Source organism: Crocodylus siamensis, chromosome 6 (genome assembly GCF_052110815.1).
Source record: "Crocodylus siamensis isolate JL-2025a chromosome 6, ASM5211081v1, whole genome shotgun sequence".
In the NCBI taxonomy this organism is placed as follows: Eukaryota; Metazoa; Chordata; order Crocodylia; family Crocodylidae; genus Crocodylus; species Crocodylus siamensis.
Genome location: NC_143400.1, coordinates 66,543,138 through 66,562,504, shown reverse-complemented (window position 1 = coordinate 66,562,504; position 19,367 = coordinate 66,543,138). Strand labels below are relative to the sequence as shown.

At 46.6% G+C, this 19,367-nt stretch overlaps 1 long non-coding RNA gene across 1 annotated transcript in view; it reads right to left on the bottom strand.

The window, feature by feature from the left end:
* LOC149862942 (uncharacterized) overlaps positions 1 to 19,367 on the bottom strand; it is a 298,678-nt gene that overhangs the window by 246,895 nt on the left and 32,416 nt on the right. Inside the window, exon 2 of the long non-coding RNA XR_016443299.1 lies at positions 4,980 to 5,093. This is a non-coding gene — a long non-coding RNA (uncharacterized LOC149862942). The remainder of the gene's footprint in view (positions 1 to 4,979; positions 5,094 to 19,367) is intronic.

The window sequence follows — 19,367 nt, the reverse complement described above, 5'->3', positions numbered from 1 at the left end:
CACAAAGGACCTTAGGAGTCGAAGGTTTCACTGACCACTGGATGACCTGATAAAAGACACAGTGAACAAAAAAATAGTAATTTAAAGTAAGAAAAAGTAGCTAAACAAATTGAGGAGTAAAAAGTTAGAACTCACTAGTAAAGTAGTGATTAAAAGGTGAGCTTAGACCAAAGATACCCAAATTCAGTAGAGAGTGGGCTGGAAAAACTCAAAATCAGTAGGGAGTGAGGTCTATGGCTAAGTACAGACACTGTAAAAGCTCAGATTGGAATAGCGTCAATCTTCACTGGTTTCTCTAAACTACATTGAACTGATAATAAACAGAACTGATGTTCAGTTTTCACTTGAGAAAAGCAGGGGAAGGCCTACACTGACCTGGGAGAGCTGTGGTGCTATGCCATCCTCCTCCTGGGGGTGCAGGCCCCAATCTGCATGCTGGATGACATGAGACTGCTGCTGTCACCTGGGACCAGTGCTGGGTGCAGCCCATGCCAAGCTCCAAGAAGATTGGTGCTGCCGCTGGTCCCAGCTGGCAGTGACAACATGCCATCATCCCGTGTGCAGATCCAGGGGCCCACACCCCTGGGATGGCTTCAGGGCTGTACCAGACTCCTGCATCAGCCTCCTGTCATCCAGTGCGCAACCACTGCTGCATGAGGCCAGCAGCAGCACCAATCTTCCTAGTGCTGGGTGCAGGCTACACCCAGTGAAGGTCCCAGACAGCACCAGCAGCTTCCTGTCACCTGGCATGCAGACTGGGGGCCCACACCCCCAGGAGGAGTCCAGCACAGCCCGGCAGCCCTTATGGGGGTTGTGATGGCCAGAACCAAAGGGGTTAATGAGCAAATTATAGCAAATATCATCTGCTTCTTGGGAGCATCTGACAATGGCATAACAGTTAATATTAGCTAAGGCAAAGCTTGCAAGATTTTACCCCCGCAAAATGTACCCTGGCTGTCACAAGTATAACCGCAATGTTAAAACTAACGGTCTATACCGATCATAGAACTAAGCTGGACCCCAAGAAGTGGAACTAGTGTGAGCAAGGACCAGATCTTGACTAAGGGATCTTCCCCTGTGCTCCCTCTGACACGGTCAATCAGGGATGCCTGACTTTGCTGGATCAACTTGGTGTGTACCTGGCACTGAGGGACTATTGATAAGTTGCCAACCAAGTGGGAAACTCTTTGTCAATTTGTCTGTTGTTACTAACAATGCCAATTTTTAACTCTTATTGTTGTATTATGTTTATTAGAATAACCTTTCTGTTAACTGTTACATGTGTAAACCATATTTTGCTGCTAAAACATATTTTTGTTGCTATTTTGCTGCAATAAGTAAAATTTATCTTTACTGTTATAAGTGAAACTTGTCTTTGCTTCACTCCCAATTCCACCTCCTCAATCCCGAACCAAACAGCCCAGTGGCTGATATACTCAGAATGCCCAGTTGGCCTGTGACAGGGGTGCAAGCCCCTGGATCTGCATCCTGGATGAGAGGAGGTGGCTCAGGCTCCCTCTCAAACCAGGGACCGGTGCCCCCCACTCACCTCTCTGCTCGTCTCCAGCTCCCCCCACCCCCAATCAGCCCATGGCCAGCTCCAGCCCCCCTCACTCGGCCCATGGCCAGCTCCAGCCCTTACCCCCACACCCTCTTTCTTCAGCCCCCACCCATGCAGCTTACCAGCAATAGCAGCCACACTCTTGGACTTGTGGCACAGCCCCCTGCATGGCATGGGGCAGCACGGCTTGGCCCTAGCTGCCAGGTATCCGTGCAGCCTCTGCCACATTGCGCTGCTGTGGCCCACCTCAGCACGGTGTGGCACAGGGTTGCATGCTTTTGGGAAGCTCCAGGATGTCACCTGGGGCTGCACACAGCTCACAAGAAACCACCAGCCACACTGGCACTGGTCCTACATGCACAGAAGTGGCCCGGCCAAATGGCACAGGGCTTATGCATGCAGGACCTGAGCCAGTGCAGCCAGCAGTAGTGTAAGCAGCATGCAGCCCCAGGTGACAGCTGAAAAGCACACGGGCCCATGCTGCACCAAGCCAGCTGCTACAGTGTGCTGTGGAAGAGGCTGTGCAGATACCTGGTGGCTGGGGAAGAGCAATGCTGCACCCCAATCATGCAGGGGGCTATGCCACAAGGCCCAGAGCATAGCTGCTGTTGCTGGTAAGCTGCAGGGGTGGGGACTGGAACCAGGCAGGGGACAGGGTCAGGACTGGAGCCAGCCCCAGGCCGAGCAGGCGGGGAGGGCTGGAGCAAAGCAGGGAGGTGAGCAGGGGGGGCCAGCCCCAGGCCGAGTGGGGGGGGGGGGCGGGCTGAAGCCAGCCCCAGGCCGAGTGGGGGGGGGGGGGGGGCAGGCTGAAGCCAAGCAGAGAGGCAAGCAGGGGGCACCAGACCCTGGTGGGAGAGGCATCCTGAACCTCCTCTCATCCAGGGCCTAGATCCAGGGGCTCACACCACTTAGAGGGCTGTGCCAGTCTCCTCCCAGGGATGCAAGCCCCCAGATCTGTGCCGGATGAGAGGAGGCTCAAGCTGCGGCAGCAGCAATTTTGTCTGGTGGTGGGTGCATCCCATGCCCAGTGTTGGTCCCAAGTGGGAGAAGTAGCCTGAACCTCCTCTCATCCAGCACAGATCCAGGAGCTTGCATCCTTGGGAGGGCTGCCAGGCCATGCTGGACTCCTCCCAGGGATGCAAGCCTCCGGATCTCTGCCAGATAAGAGGAGTGCAGTTTCCTGGAAACTTCTCCTTGAAACTTGGCAGGCTTCATGCCCTCAGAAGGGGCTACCATCCCAGGAATTTCATCCAAATCAGACAGGAAATGGCAAAGTTTTAGGCATTTTCATGACTCCTCATTATAAACCTATGGGCAAAACAGCGAAACTCGTTGAAACAGCAAAAGAGTTTTGATGAAACAAAATGGGACAGTGCTTTGAAATGAAATAAAATACTGTCCCTTCAAAAGAATGAAACCGACATCAAAACAAAACTATGCTGTTTTGCAAAGCCCTACTGGACACCTTCTCGCTTAGAATACTGGTTCATGGACAGGACAGGTCTTCCTGGGCAAGCACGGCCAGATCCTGCCACACCTGGCTGCAGGTTGCCCAACAGGCAAAGGGACATGGAGCTGCTGCACTGCAACCCTCAGTGAGATAGGTAGCCACCAAAGCCTCCATGCTACCTGTCAGATGGTGGGGTCTCATGCCTCTGCACCCCACCATTGAAGCCATGCCTTTGGCCCACATTGGCAGCAGCTGTGGTGGAGGAGATTGGCTCATGGTTGGAGTGCTGGCACAGGAAAGTGGATCCCACTCTTCCACATCCCCCTGCCTCTGCCCTTCTGCCTCCCTGATTCTGCTCACTGGCACCTACATCCAGTGATCAACGGTTTTGATGCTCCTCCTCTGGCACTGGAAGGCTCGTGCTGGAAAATGAAATTGAGGTAGAGAATGTTGTGCTGCTGCTGGTTAGTGGTGGTGGTGCAGGTGCAGGCACCGCTATCACCTCCTTGCTCCCAGTAGCAGCAGAAGACTCATTGCTGCCAGGAAAGAGGGTGCATCCATGTGTGCGGTGGGGGCAATTTGCAGCTCTCCCTCTGCCCCCTCTTTCTCCCTTGCCAGAAGACCTGGCACGTGCCTTGCTTTCCAGCACATTTCATACTGCTTGGTGTGCTGCAAAGTGAGAGAGAGAGTGAGAGTGTGTGTGTGCGCGTGTGTGCGTGTGTGTGCGCACGCGCGCGCTCGCACACACATAATATATGTTGTGCTTTCCTGCACAGTGATGACACACTGTCAGGGAAAACACAGATTTCTTTTTGTGGAGGGAAAGAATCAAGACAGACTAACAAGAACAAATCAGAGGATTTTGTGGGAAGAATAAGTTGAAAGGAATGGATAGGAATAACAGTAGGGATTGTAAGCAAGGGTAAGTAGGAAAGGGTTGGATACAACTTACAAGGAGAGAGACTAGCTAGCAAGAGACTAAGCCTTTCAAGACACTGCTGGTCCAACAGAGTGAGAGCACAAACAGTACAGATCACTTCAGACAGCTTTATATGTTGTTCCTACATCCCCACCCCCAGAGCCCTGTGATTGGAAAGGAACTCAGAGAAAGATCACGGTCACTGGCCAGCTACAGATGTCAATATCAGAGCAGTCTTTCCCCCACCCCGCCTCAGCATTTTCCATATATGGAAGATCACCCCATCCCCCTCCCTCTTCTCAGTGTGTTTGCTGCAAGCCTTCTGAATGTCTCTAAATCTATTCAAATTGATTAAGAGGCTTCCAATTTGATTCAGACCTTTTAATGGGTCTCCTGATTCAATTAGGATTTGGAGATTTGGCTGCCGAATCGGGCTGAATCTCCTCCAAATTGAATCAGCTACCAAAACTTTGCACATCTCTGTTATTCAATGGCACAAAGCTTTCCCATCAGCAGTTGTGCAACTCACAACTGCACCTTGATCTCACTAGGAGTTTGCAACAAAAGCCCACAAAACTCTATCTCAACTTATGTTTGCTGATGTTAAGGAGCATTTACTAATTTATTTTTAATAATGTAAAAAAATAAAAATAAAAAATAAAAGGTCTTGATCCATTTTAAAACAACACCAGAATTTAAACTTCTTTGTCCCTAACACCCACTTTGACATTTTCAGACGTTTTCAAAAATATTTTTTTCAACAAGTAGGTTGCACTTTAACATTAACAGTCACAAAAAGGAAAAAAATAAAAGGTTGATAACACTCAAATACTTTAACTCTTGGGCACATGAGTAACTGCAGTATCAACCTAGTTACACAACAGGCTATATCTTATTCTATATCTTCAAATTGTATGCATTTGCATCCAAAAGAGATGACACATCATCATAATTAGCTTGTAGTAGGAGGCCTATACTGGGTTACCTAGATAATATAGAAGACGACAAAAAATGTCTAAAATTACATCAGCATCATGCAGTATACTCACTCACTCTACAGGGCACAGCAGCAATGTCCCCTTTTTCTCCACCATGGCTCTTATGTCTTGTCTCTCAGGTGTATGATGAATTTATCAATGTATGATGTATACACAGTCTTACTTCTGGAAAACATCAAAGGGGAACAGTGGCTCAGAAAAGAAAACCAAAATTTTGAGCTATTAAAAGACATGACAATCAAAAAAGTTATAAGAAATAGCTAACCTTTGCAAATGATGGAAAATAGACACAGTTGTGGAAAGAAAACCCAATCATCTTCCAAAAAAAAAAAAAAAAGACTACAAAGAAAAGACGTATTTAACTGGTTCACAAATCATAATGAACATGAATAGACAGTTTGCATTAACACTAATTAAACAGTATTAATATTTATTTTATTTTAGGTTAAAATTGGTTATAGCAAAGGGCATGGGCTTTTGTCCCTACATATTTGACTTAATTCAGCATGAGCCAATGATCCAACTTCAGTATTTAACAAACAAAACAATAACTCTTCTTTATCAAATTCACATCTTTTTTTTCATCATAGCTATGCTTCTGCCTTTCCTATTGTGCCCAAAACCAGAAGCAAGATTATCACAATAAAAGCACAGATATTAGCAGAAGGGAGGAAGCAGTGGTCCCATCATCAGTTTCAAATAAATGACCAGAACCTGCTGTTTGTGACCCCATCAGCATTCAGCTTCAAAGCAATTAAAATAACTTCTCATGCACAGAAATGAATAGGAAATGTAAGACACACCTATTGGTTTGCCTCATTCCCTGTCAGTGTGGGATTTCCACTGGATATGCCAGGTCAATTTACATACCCACAACTTATGGGGCTACTCCCATTTCCCTTGGGTAATTATACTCCAGTCCAGTGGAGAATTGGGCTAGACTGTAATTCAAACTACAGTCCTTTGTAAGAAGAAATATAGCTCCCCTTGTACCTTTTAGGGAGTGACCCAGGATTTTGGATTAAGGAATAACGAAATAAGTAGGGCCCAGAAATATATCTTTCCAGCTATTCCTTCATTGTATCAAATGCATAAAAGTTTGGACAAAGCCTTGGCGTTCTTCCTATTCACCAACCAGAATAGCTGAGACAGCACAAAAAAACAAGGGAAGCAATTTATTGCTGGCAATTAAATTACTGCTACACTGAAACAAAGCTGAAGTAGAAAAGTAATTCTGACTCCTGTATGTTTCTAAATCATTGCTTCTGAGGGCCACTTGTGAGTGATGCAGCTTACACATAACCCCTTGCACAGAGAGAAGCGAAAATCACAATCTAGCCTATCTATATTAGGTTCATCCTAATGACATTACAGTGTTTTCTCTTTCTGAACTGCATTCCACCCCTCTTTGCCATCCATCTTTTTGGTAGAAAAAGGCAGGTGTATTTCACTTCACATAGTGCAGGGGTTTTCAACCGGGGGTAGATGTACCCCTGGGAGTACTGTGGAAGGCCCCAGGGGATATATGGCAGCGGCCCAGAGAAGCCAGTGGCACTTCCAGTTTCACCAGTAGCCCTTCAAGTCTCACTGCCACACACCCCCAACCACTAGTCGACCAGCCGCTGGAGGATTCCCTGCTTCTCAACCAGCTGCCCAAAAAAGTTGAAAACCCCTGACTTGGCATATTCACATAAAGAAGCATCAGTTCTCCTCTCACTGCTCTGTGATGAAATGTCTTTGCTTATTTAGTCTCTCAGCATTCTATCTTTTTGGCTCCTGTATCATTTGTCAAACTCTCTACTATCTCCCTTGCTCTTTCAGTGTTACTATCTATCAGATTTCTTTTTCATTATCTGGGTTTCAGATTACTTCCCTTCCAATGCATTAGTTTGCCTTTTTCAGGCCTTTGAATGCTTCTCTACATCACAGCTAAACATCATGAGATTCATCCATGACAGTGCAGTCTAAGCAAAGAAGAAGAAGAAGAAAAAAATGCAAATATGAAGCAGGGAAGAGGTGATTACCCAGAGCTCTAAAATGAAACTGGAGACAGCCTTGTTGAAAGTCTCTGGGTTCAAGTCAGAGGAGAGAGCAACAAGGGTAATGTTGCAGTAGGCATCTGCTACATCATACCAGGAAGAAGAGGCTTTCATAGAATCACAGAAAATAAAGGTTGGAATAGACCTCAGGAGATTATCTAGTTGGGGCTGGTCCTGCTTTGAGCAGGGGGTAGACTAGATGACCTCCTGAGGTCCCTTCCAACCTTAATTTTCTATGATTCTAGATCATCCCAGCCAAAGCGTTGTCTAGCCGGGTCTTAAAAACCACCAATAATGGAGAGTCCAGAACCTCTCTGGGTAACCTATTCCAATGTTTTACTACCCTCCTAGTGAGAAAAGTATTCTTAATATTTAACCCAAAACTTCTCTAGTTGCATCTTGAGGCCATTGCTCCTTATTTATTCTGTTGTCTGCCACCACTGAGAACATACTCTTTTGAACAACCCTTCAGATAGTTGAAGGCTGCTATTAAATCCCCTCTCAGTCTTCTCTTCTGAAGACCAAATAATCCCAGTTCCCTCAGCCTCTCCTCATAAGTCATATGCCCCAGCCCCCAAATCGTTTTTGTTGCCTTCCACTGGGCTCTCTCTAATTTGTTTACATGCTTTCTGCAGTGGGAGCCTCAAAACTGAACAGTACTCCAGATGTGGCCTCACCAGTGCTGACTAGAGGGGAATTATCACTTCCCTTGCCCTGCTGGCAACACTCTTATCAATGCAGCCCAGTATGCTGCTAGCCAAGGGCCCACTGTTGGCTCATATTCATCTTACTGTCCACTGTAACCCCAAGGTCCTTTTCTGCAGAGCTGCTGCCCAGCCAGTACTGGTGCATGGGACTGTTCCATCCTAAGTGCAGGACTTCGCACTTGTCCTTGTTGAACCTCATGAGATTTCTTTTGACCCAATCATCCAATTTGTCTAGGTCTCTCTGAATCCTAGCCCTAACCTCCAGCATATCCCTCCAGCTTGGCATCATCTGCAAACTTGCTAAGGGTGCCATCTTTCATGCCATCTTCCAGGTCACTGATGAAGGCATTGAACAAAACTGGCCCCAGGACTGACCCCCGAGGGACTCAACTTGATACTCGCTGTCAACTAGACTCTGACTCATTGATTACTACCCTCCGAGCCCAGTCCTCCAGCTAGTTTTCTATCCACCATATAGTCCATTCATCCAGCTTTCTTAAAACACCTAGTGGAAGTTTCCAGATCACAGGCCCTGGTTCTCATGTGTGACTTTAACCACCCTGACATCTGCTGGGAGGGTACTCCAGAAGTGCACGGGCAATCCAGAAAGCTTTTGGAAAGTGCTGGAAATGACTTCCTTGAGCAAGGGTTAGGTAGGCCAACTAGGGGCCATGATCTTCTTGACCTGCTGCTCACAAACAGGGAGGAATTGTTGGGGGATGTAGAAGTAGGAAGCAACTTGGACAGCAGTGACCATGAAATGATTGCATTCAGGATCCTGAGGAAAAGAAAGAAAGAGTACAGCAGAGTAAGGACCTGGCCTTCAGAAAGGAAGACTTCAACTCCCTCAGGGGAATGAAAGGCAAGATACTCTGGGAGGCCTGTCTGAGAGGGAAAGGAGTTTAGGAGAGTTGGCTGTATTTGAAAAGAAACCTTAACTGAGGGTGCAGGAATGAACCATCCCAATGCTCAGGAAAAATAGCAAGTATGGCAAAAAAACAGCTTGTCTTAGTAGGGAACTCTTCAATGAGCTAAGACAAAAAAGAAACAAGAAGTGGAAACTTCGACAAACAACTAGGAATGAGTATAAGAGTGCTGCTCAGGCATGAAGGAGTGAAATCAAGAAGGCCAAAGCACAACTGGAGTCGCAGCTAGCAAGGGATGTAAAGGGTAAGAAGAGGGTTTCTACAAGTATGTCAGCAAGAAGATGATCAAGGAAATTGTGGGTCCCTTACTGAATGGTGGAGGCAATCTAGTGATAGAGGATGTAGAAAAGGCTGAAGTACTCGATGCCTTTGTCACCTCAGTCTTCACAGGCAAAGTCAGCTCCCAGACTACTGCACCAGACAGTAGTTTGTGGAGGAGATGAGTAGCTAACACTGGCAAAAGAGCAGGTTAGCGACCATTTAGAAAAGCTGGCCATGTATAAGTCCATGGAGCTGGTTATGATGCACCTGAAGGTGCTGAGGGTGTTGGCCAGTGCAGTTTCAGAGATGCTGGCCATTAACATTGAAAGCTCCTAGCTATCAGAAGAGGTCCTGGATGATTGGAAATGGGTAACTATAGTGCCTACCATTAAGAAAGGCAAGGAGAAGGATCTGGAGACTTTCAGACTGGTCAGTCTCACCTCAGTCCCAGGTAAAGAAACCAAGGTGGGGGAAGTAGTAGATATGCTGAAGGGTAGGACTAGGATTCAGAGAGCGCTAGACAAAATTGGAGGATTGGAACACATGAGGTTCAATAAGGACAAATGCAAAGTCCTGCACTTAGGATAGAACAATGCCGTGCACTGGTACAGGCTGGGAACTGACCAACTAGGCAGGAGCTCTGTAGAAAAGGACCTGAGGGTCACAGTGGACAATAGGCTGAATATAAGCCAACATCGTGCCCTTGTTGCCAAAAAGGCTAACAACATACTGGGCTGTGTTAGTAACATTAAGTTAGTCTGTTGCCAGAAGTGATTATTCCCCTCTATTCAGCACCTGTGCAATGACATCTGGAGTACTGTTTTAGGACACTCACTACAGAAAGAATGGACAAATTGGAGAGAGTCCAACCGAGAACAACAAAAATGGTTAGGGGCCTGGGGCACACAACTTCCGAGGAGAGGCTAAGGAAACTGGACTAATTTAGTCTGGAAAAGAGATTTAGAGGGGATTTAATAGCAACCTTCAAGTACCTGAAGGGTGGTTCCAAAGAGGATGGAGCTAAACCAGGGGTGAACAAAATATTGCAGGGGGGAATCCAGCCCACCAGGCAATTTCATCTGGGCCGCAGACACCCACCAAATAATTGTACCCTGCCCAGCCTGCATGCCTCGTTCCCACCCCTATAGACAGAAAGGCACAGTCCAGCCAGCACGTGGCTTCTGGGCAGGGCTGCTGCTGCCACTGCTGCAGATGCTGGGGGATGTGCTCAGCTTCCCCAGTGTCCCACTCGCTCTGGGCACCAGGTAGAGAATCAGCAGGGGTGGGGGAGGAGCTACACCTGGGTGGGAGCATGGAGCATAGGGCTGGTGCTGGCAGCAGCTTGGAGCCTGCACTCAGAGGAGCAGCAGGAGTGTGGAGCTCAGGTGGGCAGGGTGCAAGTGTGAGGGCCGGTGGGGAGTCTGGAGACCTCCCCATACACTCCTCCCATGGCACATAGCCCCCACCGCTGACGGCAGCAGCAGATGCTTGGGGGTGCTCATGGCCCACACAGGCACTGCCACCCAGCATGTGGCTCTGGCCAGCACTGCATGTGGTGTCAAGAAGCATAGACAAATCTGGCCCACCTCTATCACCCTCTCACCCTCCTTCATACCTCACAACCACCATATACATACACCCTGTCCCTACTACCATCCCACATACACACACATCCTCCAACATACCCTACTGCCCCCACACAGCCACACCCCCTCACACCCTCCCACATACACCCACATTCCACCACATACCCCCTGATACAATATACAAGAATAAGGCTTTATTTTTGGTTATTATGCAATCACCTCTCTATATACTATGTGAACACAAATCATGACAAAAATATTTTTTTGTTGTAAAATTAAAATATGTTATAGCAGGTGTTTGACTTTTAGTATATGATTTGTTTTTTGTCTGGTTCCAAGATAGCAACCTTCCCCTTCCACTTCCAGTGGCAAAGGATATGGGTTAGGAGTGAGACTCCCAAGATGGTGACCAGAGGGCAGGGCACCTGTCAAGGTGTGGGGCTATCCTTGCAGCCCTCAACAGCTCAACAAAATTTATAAAGCTGCCCTGTGGCCGAAATAATTGCCTGCCCGAGATACTGTTTTCAGTGATGGCAGATGAAGAGCAAGGAGCACTGGTTTCAAGTTGCAGCACAGGAAGTTTATGTTGGATATTAGGAAAACCTTTCACAATGAGGGTACCAAAGCACTGGAACAAGCTACCCAGAGAGGTTGTGGAATCTCTATCCTTAGAGATTTTAAAGACCTGTGTAGACAGTAGGACTGTGTGAAGCTTCAGGTGCCAATTCGATTCAGCGGAAATTCAGGCTGATTCAGTGACCGAATCTCTGAATCCAGGGGGCCAATTAAAGGTCCAAATCAATTCAAAGCCTTTCTGAATAGATTCAGAGAGCTTCAGAAGTTCAGGCAGTCCCCACCAGCTGCAGCAGAAAGCTGGACCCAGACTCCATGCTGGTAAGTAGGGGGCAGGGGAGGGGGGGACCACTGCAAGAACCCATTCCCTGCCTGCACCCCAGCCCCCCCAAGTACCCCCCAACCCCTGCTTGCTCCCAGCCCCCCCCATGGGTGCCCCGCCTGCTCCCACCTCCCCGTTATTTTAAAAAAGCCCCTACTCACCGGATGCTGCTAGATGGTGGGGGTGATCCCTGCTGCTCCCCACTGCATGGGCCCTCCCGCCACCACCCGCGCTCTCAGCCCTTTAAAAAACAAAAAACAAAAAGCCTGGGCTCACTGGCTGCTGCAAAAGGGGGACTGGACACTACAAGGGCTGACAGCCATCCTGGAATGTTGAAGACTTTTTCCCATCTCTGCTTCCAAGACAGGAGAAGCTACTCTATATTTTGGGCCTAGGTTTATTTGTTTTAAGTAAGACTTTTAAGAGGAAGAAAATATAACCAGTAAAGGTGTGGATGAAAAATACTTCTTTCTTCAATGTTTGTTCATTAGGGTAAATTTCTACTTAGTCATATGCTTTTAGAATACTTATTTGTTACTATAGAGTAGAAAAGACTTTGCTGAAGAAGGACGATGCTTTTAACCAGCCTTTAAAGCAGTGATATAAATATATTTGAAGATGGCATAGGGGATTCAATTGATCAGAATGCCAGGAAATGTAACAGTTAAATGGAGAAACGACAAACTATTGTTTGTCTGCAGGACACTAACAGAGGTCAGGAATAATATACTTAAAACTATATCAGACCAGGGGAATCAACTAGATGATCTCCTGTCCTCCCTTCCAACCCTATTTTTTTAGGATTCTTAATTTGATTTTGTTTTGCACAAACCTAATGCTTGTGCTCAGGGCTCACGTTACAGAAATACTGAATTATAAACATGGGACAAACAAAACTTGTGAGATTCTAATGGAAGAGGAAACATAATCAAGATTTGAAAGGAACCAAACGCTAAAAGAAAAAACATTAAAATATGAACAAAATATGTTTCTGTTTACAACAAGGTACCAGACAAATAATGGCTCATGTGACCAAAGACACACAGGTAACAACATGCTTACCAATGAAAAGCAAACCTCAAACCACCAGTAACAAAGTACAACAGGTCTTTACCATTTCAGATAAGAGTGATTCAAGATAATAGTGACCAGCCATGAACAGGGAAATGCATAGGCTATGCTAGGAAAATTCACACCTTGAGTTATCCAAGCTCAACCCAGTCATCCAAGATCAGTAGGCTTTCAATCTTATCAAAAGCACCATTCTCTAAGGGCAGGGGTAGCCAACCTGTGGCACATATTAGGCCTGTGTGAAGTGGCTAGTAGTTGCTTTGGATTCAGATTTGGTCAATTTGGGGGACAGTGATTTGATTAATTGATTCAAATCACTGTCCCAAATCAATTCAGCTAAATCTGATTCAGAGATTCAGCCACTGCTGAATTGGCCAAATCTCCGAATCAAACAGGCCCCATCCCCTACACACTCTCCCAACCCTGTCAATGGCTGCCCTGCCTGGCCCCTGCCTCCCAGCACTGTAAAAAAGCCCCACGCTCATTGGCTCCTACCAGGTGGGGGAGTAATCCCCACTGCCCCCCACTGTCTTGCACTGCATGAGGAGGCTCTGCCATGAGCCCCCAAAGGTCCCGATGACCACTGCAGCAGCCAGTGAGTGCGGGGCTTTTTTTTTAAGTGCTGGGACACTGGACTCAGCCATCGACACGGCTGAGAGAGCAGGTGGTTAGCCGGAGGGCACTCAGGGGGCTGGGTGAGCAGACAGGGAATAGGGCTGAGTGGGAGTCTCCCCCATGGTCCCCACCCCCATCCTCCAGGCCCACCTCCCACTTACCAGCACAGAGCCTGCGTTCAGCTCCATGTGGCAGCAAGTAGGGACTGCCTGAATCTTCTTAAAACTACCCTTGAGCATCCACAGCCAGTCCTGGCCCTAAGCATGGCTCTATTTCACTCTCTCCTGGTCCCGGCCCACTCCTTCCACCCCACTTTACCCTCGCCCCAAGACTTTCCTGCCAGGAGCAGGGGCGCAGGTGCACACTCATGCACGCTCAACCCAACCCAAATTCTTTTTCTCCCTCCGCATGTGTGTGCGTGTGTGTGTGTCTGTGTTCATGGCAGGAGGGAGAGTGTTTGTGTCTGTGTGTCCATGTGCAGCACAAATAGAGTGTTGCCCATCTCTGTGCGTGCATGCATGTGTCTGTGCATGTAAGTGTGCATGTGTCTGTGTTCATGGCAGGGAGAGCATTTGGGTGTGTGTCAATATGCAGAGAATGAGCAGAATGCATGCCCATCTCTGTGTGTGTGTGTGTGTGTGTGTGTGTGTGTGTGTGTGTGTGTGTGTGTGTGTGTGTGTGTGTGTGTGTGTGTGTGTGTGTGTGTGTGTGTGTGTGTGTGTGTGTGTGTGTAGGGGTGTTTGTGCGTGTTTCTGGCAGAGAGAGTATGTTGGTGTCTGTGTGTCCATGTGCAGAGACTGAGTAGTGTGCTCCTGTCTGTACGCATACCTGCTTGTATGTTTGGCCATAACAGGATGGAGAGCAGGGAGAAGAGGTAGCATATGCCCCCTCCCACCGCCCATGCAGCAGGGTCCCCCCAGCCTCCCTCGCCAACACCAAGAGGAAGGGCCCCTGCCTCCCCTGCCAGGCTCCCGGGGTGCCAAATTTTCTGTTTGCCCAGGACCCCAGTACAAATTAATCCACCTCTGGGCATGAGGCCAGATGCAGAGCAGCAGGAGGGGGGTGTTGGCACAGGGCCAGACACAAAGCAGCACTGGGGTGTTGGTGAGGATCCAGATGCAGAACAGCAGTGGGTGGTTATGCCCAGATGCAGAGTGGGGTGGCAGGTTGTGTGTGGCTGTGCAAGTTTCCCCCGAGGCAGCAGTGGTGGGTGGCAGTGTTCTGTCCCTGCCTGCCCCCACTCCCATCATTCTTGACAGGCATTTAGCTACTGAGATTATATGTTTATTTTTTACAAGTCTATACATGGGCATCAGTAAAAGAATATTTGGCCCAAGAACAGCTCAGTCCTCCTTCCCACCATAATTAGTAATGTTCAAAATGGGGAAGCATCAGTGTAACTAAGGGAGAGGTGACCAGGGAAGCAGCTCTAGGTGCCATCTTTCTTGAGGGACACAAGAATAGTTACAGTCATAGTAGTAGTTGATCACACTACTGCAAAAAAATAAAAAGTCAGCAGCACTGGCTGTCATGGTGTCCCAGGCATCACACACTGCCCAGGTTGCAGTGTTGCCCAGGTTGTATTCACATATCTTTGGCTTAGATGTAAGGAAGCCTTTCCCAGATGTGAAGTACCACTATTCTGTACAGATGGGAGGTACTATAAATAAGTCCCTTCCAAACTAAGGAACTACTTAATTGCACATCAAAGTGACAGAACTTATTCAAATACAGACTAGCACTTGTAGCAATAGAGTTAATAAACACTTCAAAATGATCTGGTATATAATGAAGACATTATAATGTTTGTCAGAAAACAGCCATCACACAACTCAGGGGGTGCTGAGAAACAATTATTTGCAAAAATTGATATCCTTGTATGCAAGTCAGTGTGCACTCACCATCATCATCACTAAAAATCCTCACTACATGGTCAATACTCAACATTTAGGAATCCAACTCAGAACCTCAGACTTCCATATTCCTATACTATACCTTTAGCTCCTGTAAGTATAGAATAAAGGTTTCTTATTTAAAAAAGGAAAGCTACTTTCATGTCATCATAATCCTAATATTTCTTTTTCTTTGTCCTCCTTAACAAGCAGCAGCACTATAGGATAATCAATCTCATTTCCTGCACCCCTCCCTCATGCACCCTTTTAATCACTATCCTTTTTAAAACACACACATTTCTGTTAAAGAGCTACAGTTTCTGTTGAATTTTGCCTTTTTTATTCATGTTGTCTGTTTATATCCATAAGACTATAAGAATAATTATTAATAACGAGGTGGAGAAGGACGATGATGTCAAATGTCTGGGAAGCTCAGGAAATTTGGCTGGCTTCAATTCTACCACTGGTTTCTTGGATAACCTTGTGTAAAACATTTCTCCTGTCCTGCCTCCATTTCCCAGGATAACGGCCAAGTAGAGACATTACAGTTCAACAGGTATAAGTGATCAGAAACCAGTCTATACCTGTAATAGAACTGAAGTTCAGCACACAAAGTCTAGTTTAAGAATGGCAGAACCCAGCTTAAGATTTGTCCCCCTCCACACCCCCACTAAAGGGCAACTGTGTGTTCTATTCTCTACCAATCTACCCTACCCCCTTACAGAAAAATGCACAATTTAAATCAATTCCACCTCAGCCTTTTTTAATGTCTGTATCTAGCTAATGCTACCGGCCCCCATTGGATGAAAGCACTAATAAGTGCCATATTTTATCAATAGTAGTTACATCAGTGTGACAGGGGCAGCTCTCGAGGCTGGGTCTCATGCTGGCCCGCTCACCTGCCTATAAGGCAGTTGGCCCAGTCTCTCCTGCCATGACTTTATTGTTCTCAAAAGAGGTGGTAAAATGCAGAAGACTGTCCATTATATGGTCCAATGCCAGAGGGCACTACCTGCAGCTCTAAACCTCCCGCAGCCCATGCCTCGCAGATGGCATCCATGGTGTCATTATACTCCTGGCCTACAGCTGGGCCAATACTGGGCACAGTATTTCAGCTGTGGTCTCACCAGGCCCGAGGAAAGTGGGAGGATGACTTCCCTGGTTTTGCTTTAGATGCATCGGTAGTTGCACACCAGAGTTTGGTTAGTTTTGCATGCCACTGCATCACATTGGTGGCTCATATTCGTCTTGTGGTCACTCAAGACCCCCCCAGTCCCTTTTGGTCATGGTGCTAGCAAGCGTAGCACTACCAAGCCTGTAAGCATGCTGAGGGTTCTTCCTACTAAGGTGCAGCACCTTGCACTTCACTGCATTGAAGGCCATCCAGTTTTGGTCAGCCCACCTTCAGAGTGTGTCCAAGTCATCCTGTATTCCCAGCCTGTCCTGCAGTGCAATGGCCCTCCCCCATAATTTGGTATCATCCACAAAAATTGGCCAGTTCACATCTGACTCCCAAATCTAGATTGTTGATGAAAAGGTTAAAGAGTACCGGCCCGAGAACCGAGCCCTGAAGGACTCTACTGGTAACCCTGCACTATGTTGATTTGGAGATGAGGTTGGTCAGGAAAGACCTGCCAGTCACAAAGCCATGTTGGCTGACATTCAGAAGCTTGCCTTTCTTTTGTCTGGCATTGATGGATCCCTTGACAACTTTGTCCAGGTTTTTTCCAGGAATCGACATCAGATTGATTGGTCTATTTTTCTGGGTCATCCATCCTCCCTTTCTTGTAGACTGGGACCACATTGGCTCTTTTTCAGTCATCCAGGACCTTGTGTGAGCACCATGATTTATCAAATATCCCTGCCGGGGGGATGCAATGATGTCTTCCAGCTCTTTCAAAACCTGGTGCGTTCTGTCTGGGTCAATGGGTTTATAAACATCAACACATGCTGGGCTTCCAGCCCTCTGTTCCCCCTCTCTGGGGCTTCACACTTCCCTCAACTTGCTCCCCAAGGATTGGCCCATGTGCTGCCCCGCAGGCTGTCCCACAGCTCTACTCAGCAGACCCCCTTGGGCTGCCCTTCAAGCTGACCCTCGGCACTACTAAACCTACTTGCTCTCCAGGGAATTGGCCCATTGTGTTGCCCCTTCAGGTTCTCCCACAGCCCTACTCTGCACACCCTTCTGGGCTGCCCTTAAAGCTGACCGTCATCCCTACTCAACCCTCTTCCAGGCCCTCACTACCAACCCCTCTCTGTGGTTACATGTCTACCCCATCCTTTGGGTCTCCAGAGGTTCCTTCCCCTGTGGAGGCTCAGGTGGCCACAGCCGTGCCTGGCCGCACCTGGGTCTTGCACCCTCTTCGGATTCAGGTGGTGGTAGCCATACGTGGCCCTTTGTACCCAGTGTTGTGGAGGCTAGGGGTTAGTTGCCCTGACCTGCCTTTCACCAGGGTGGTAACTGGCCTGGCATTTCCTGGGGACTCCCACACCACCAGGAGAACCACTATGCCACCCATCCCTGGAAGGGTGCAGTGTTAGGTCATGCCCAGAACCAAGAGGCTCCTAGCCATCCCCATAAGCTCTTGCCCTTACCTCCTGGCTGTTCCTGCTACAGCTCGGCTATGCGATGTTCCCACTTTTGCTGCCAGCAGCAAATTGCTGTATTTATATAGGCACCCAATGTTTTAAAATGGCTGCTGCAATCAAGCACCTACTGGCTACTTGATTCAGCCCTTAAAGAGGCAGGCACTGCAAGTGCTCTGCCACAACCAGTTTTTTTATTATTATGTTCATAGCTTTCCAAATTGAATCTGAAACCCTTGAGTCAGTACACGGACACTTAGGGACTTCAGTGATTTTTTGATTTGGCCCTGTACTTACAAGAGTGCAATACTCTTGCTGGAACTGGGGGTGTTCCCCTTTTACTTGCTATGTATTTAAGTGAAACGTTTTGGCAAGACAGTGAAATGTCAATATGTCACCCAACAATTTTGGCCAAAAAGATGCGTCGAATCAAAATTGATAATTTCCTATATTCTAACATCAGCATAGCTACACCTCAGCACACACCGCATTCTAATGCCTTTACACCTGCTTGGTGAGACAGTGTTCTATTAATTTCAACAGCACATGAGACAACGTACAAGTATCTGAATCTGGACCTATGGAAGTTATCATTTAGGGATTAGTTTAAAGCCTGGATCCACAATACAATATGAACTTCTTGTTCAAAAGTAGTGTTATAATTTAATATAGGCTTTGTTCAAGTTTATTAGAGAGAATGTAACCATCTTCTCAGAAAAACATGGGATAAAAATATAGGAGCTGTAGAGTTTACTGTGTTTTGCAATATCTTCAATACCATCCTCTCACTGTGCAGTATACTCAGTGCCAAGATGGGAGCTGGGGTGGCACAGGTGTTAAGACATATGGTTGACAGCTCAGAGGTTGTAAGTTTAAGGCCAAAGCAGAAGCACTCAGGGTGCAGCCTGTCAGATACCAATGAATCTGAGATTTCTGCTAAAATACCTTTGTCACAAGAATATGAAGGAAGGAAGTGTCAAGGCAGGTATTCCATTCCATGTCACTATGTACCAGACTTAAAAGATGTATAAGCAAATACCTACCTATTAAAGTAATATTTTTCTTTCTACCACAGACTTCAAGAGACTGTACTTTCCAGTTTCCTGATAATGCTTAATATTATGCTGTGTCAGTCACATCACATTATGTCAGGTTATGTAGCAGGTCAGCAGGAGCTGACATATTCAGAGGTATCTGAGTTTTTTACCAGAACATTTGGCACATCTCATATGCTCATCAATTTGAATTACTTGTAGATCACTGAGAGAGAGGAGAGAAAGAATTATTGGCCACCATTGAGAAAATGGTTGGTAGCCAGGAAAGCACTCAGTAGCTTCTCTCATCCATCTAGAAACTGCAGAATAGACATTTTTCCTTAAAACAATATAAATATATGTCAACTTTATATATATATGCACATGCATTTTTGGCTTATACTTATGTCTTAGTATGAAGAAGGATTACAGAACATAGTCCTAAATAGAACTTGACTCTATAATTAACATTACTGAAATCAGTGCTCACTATGAATAAGAGCAGCAGATTCGCTATTAAATAGAATGTAGTTCAATCGATTTATGTATTCATTCAACAGGTACATGAGGGGGGGAAAGGTGACCAATGTAAAATTAACAGCTAATTGTTAGGCTCCAATTATACAAATTAGCAATTTTGCCAGAAAGAAATATTGTAACTTTCTCACTCAAGAAAGCTTTTTTTTTTTTTTAAGAAATATGTATCTTGTTAGGAGAACACTCATTAGAAAAGGTATTCTTCTTTTTTTCTTATAATAAACGGTTTGTTTCAATTTTGCATCAGTGTGGTCTATTTGTACAATTCAACCATTTAGACATAGATTCAT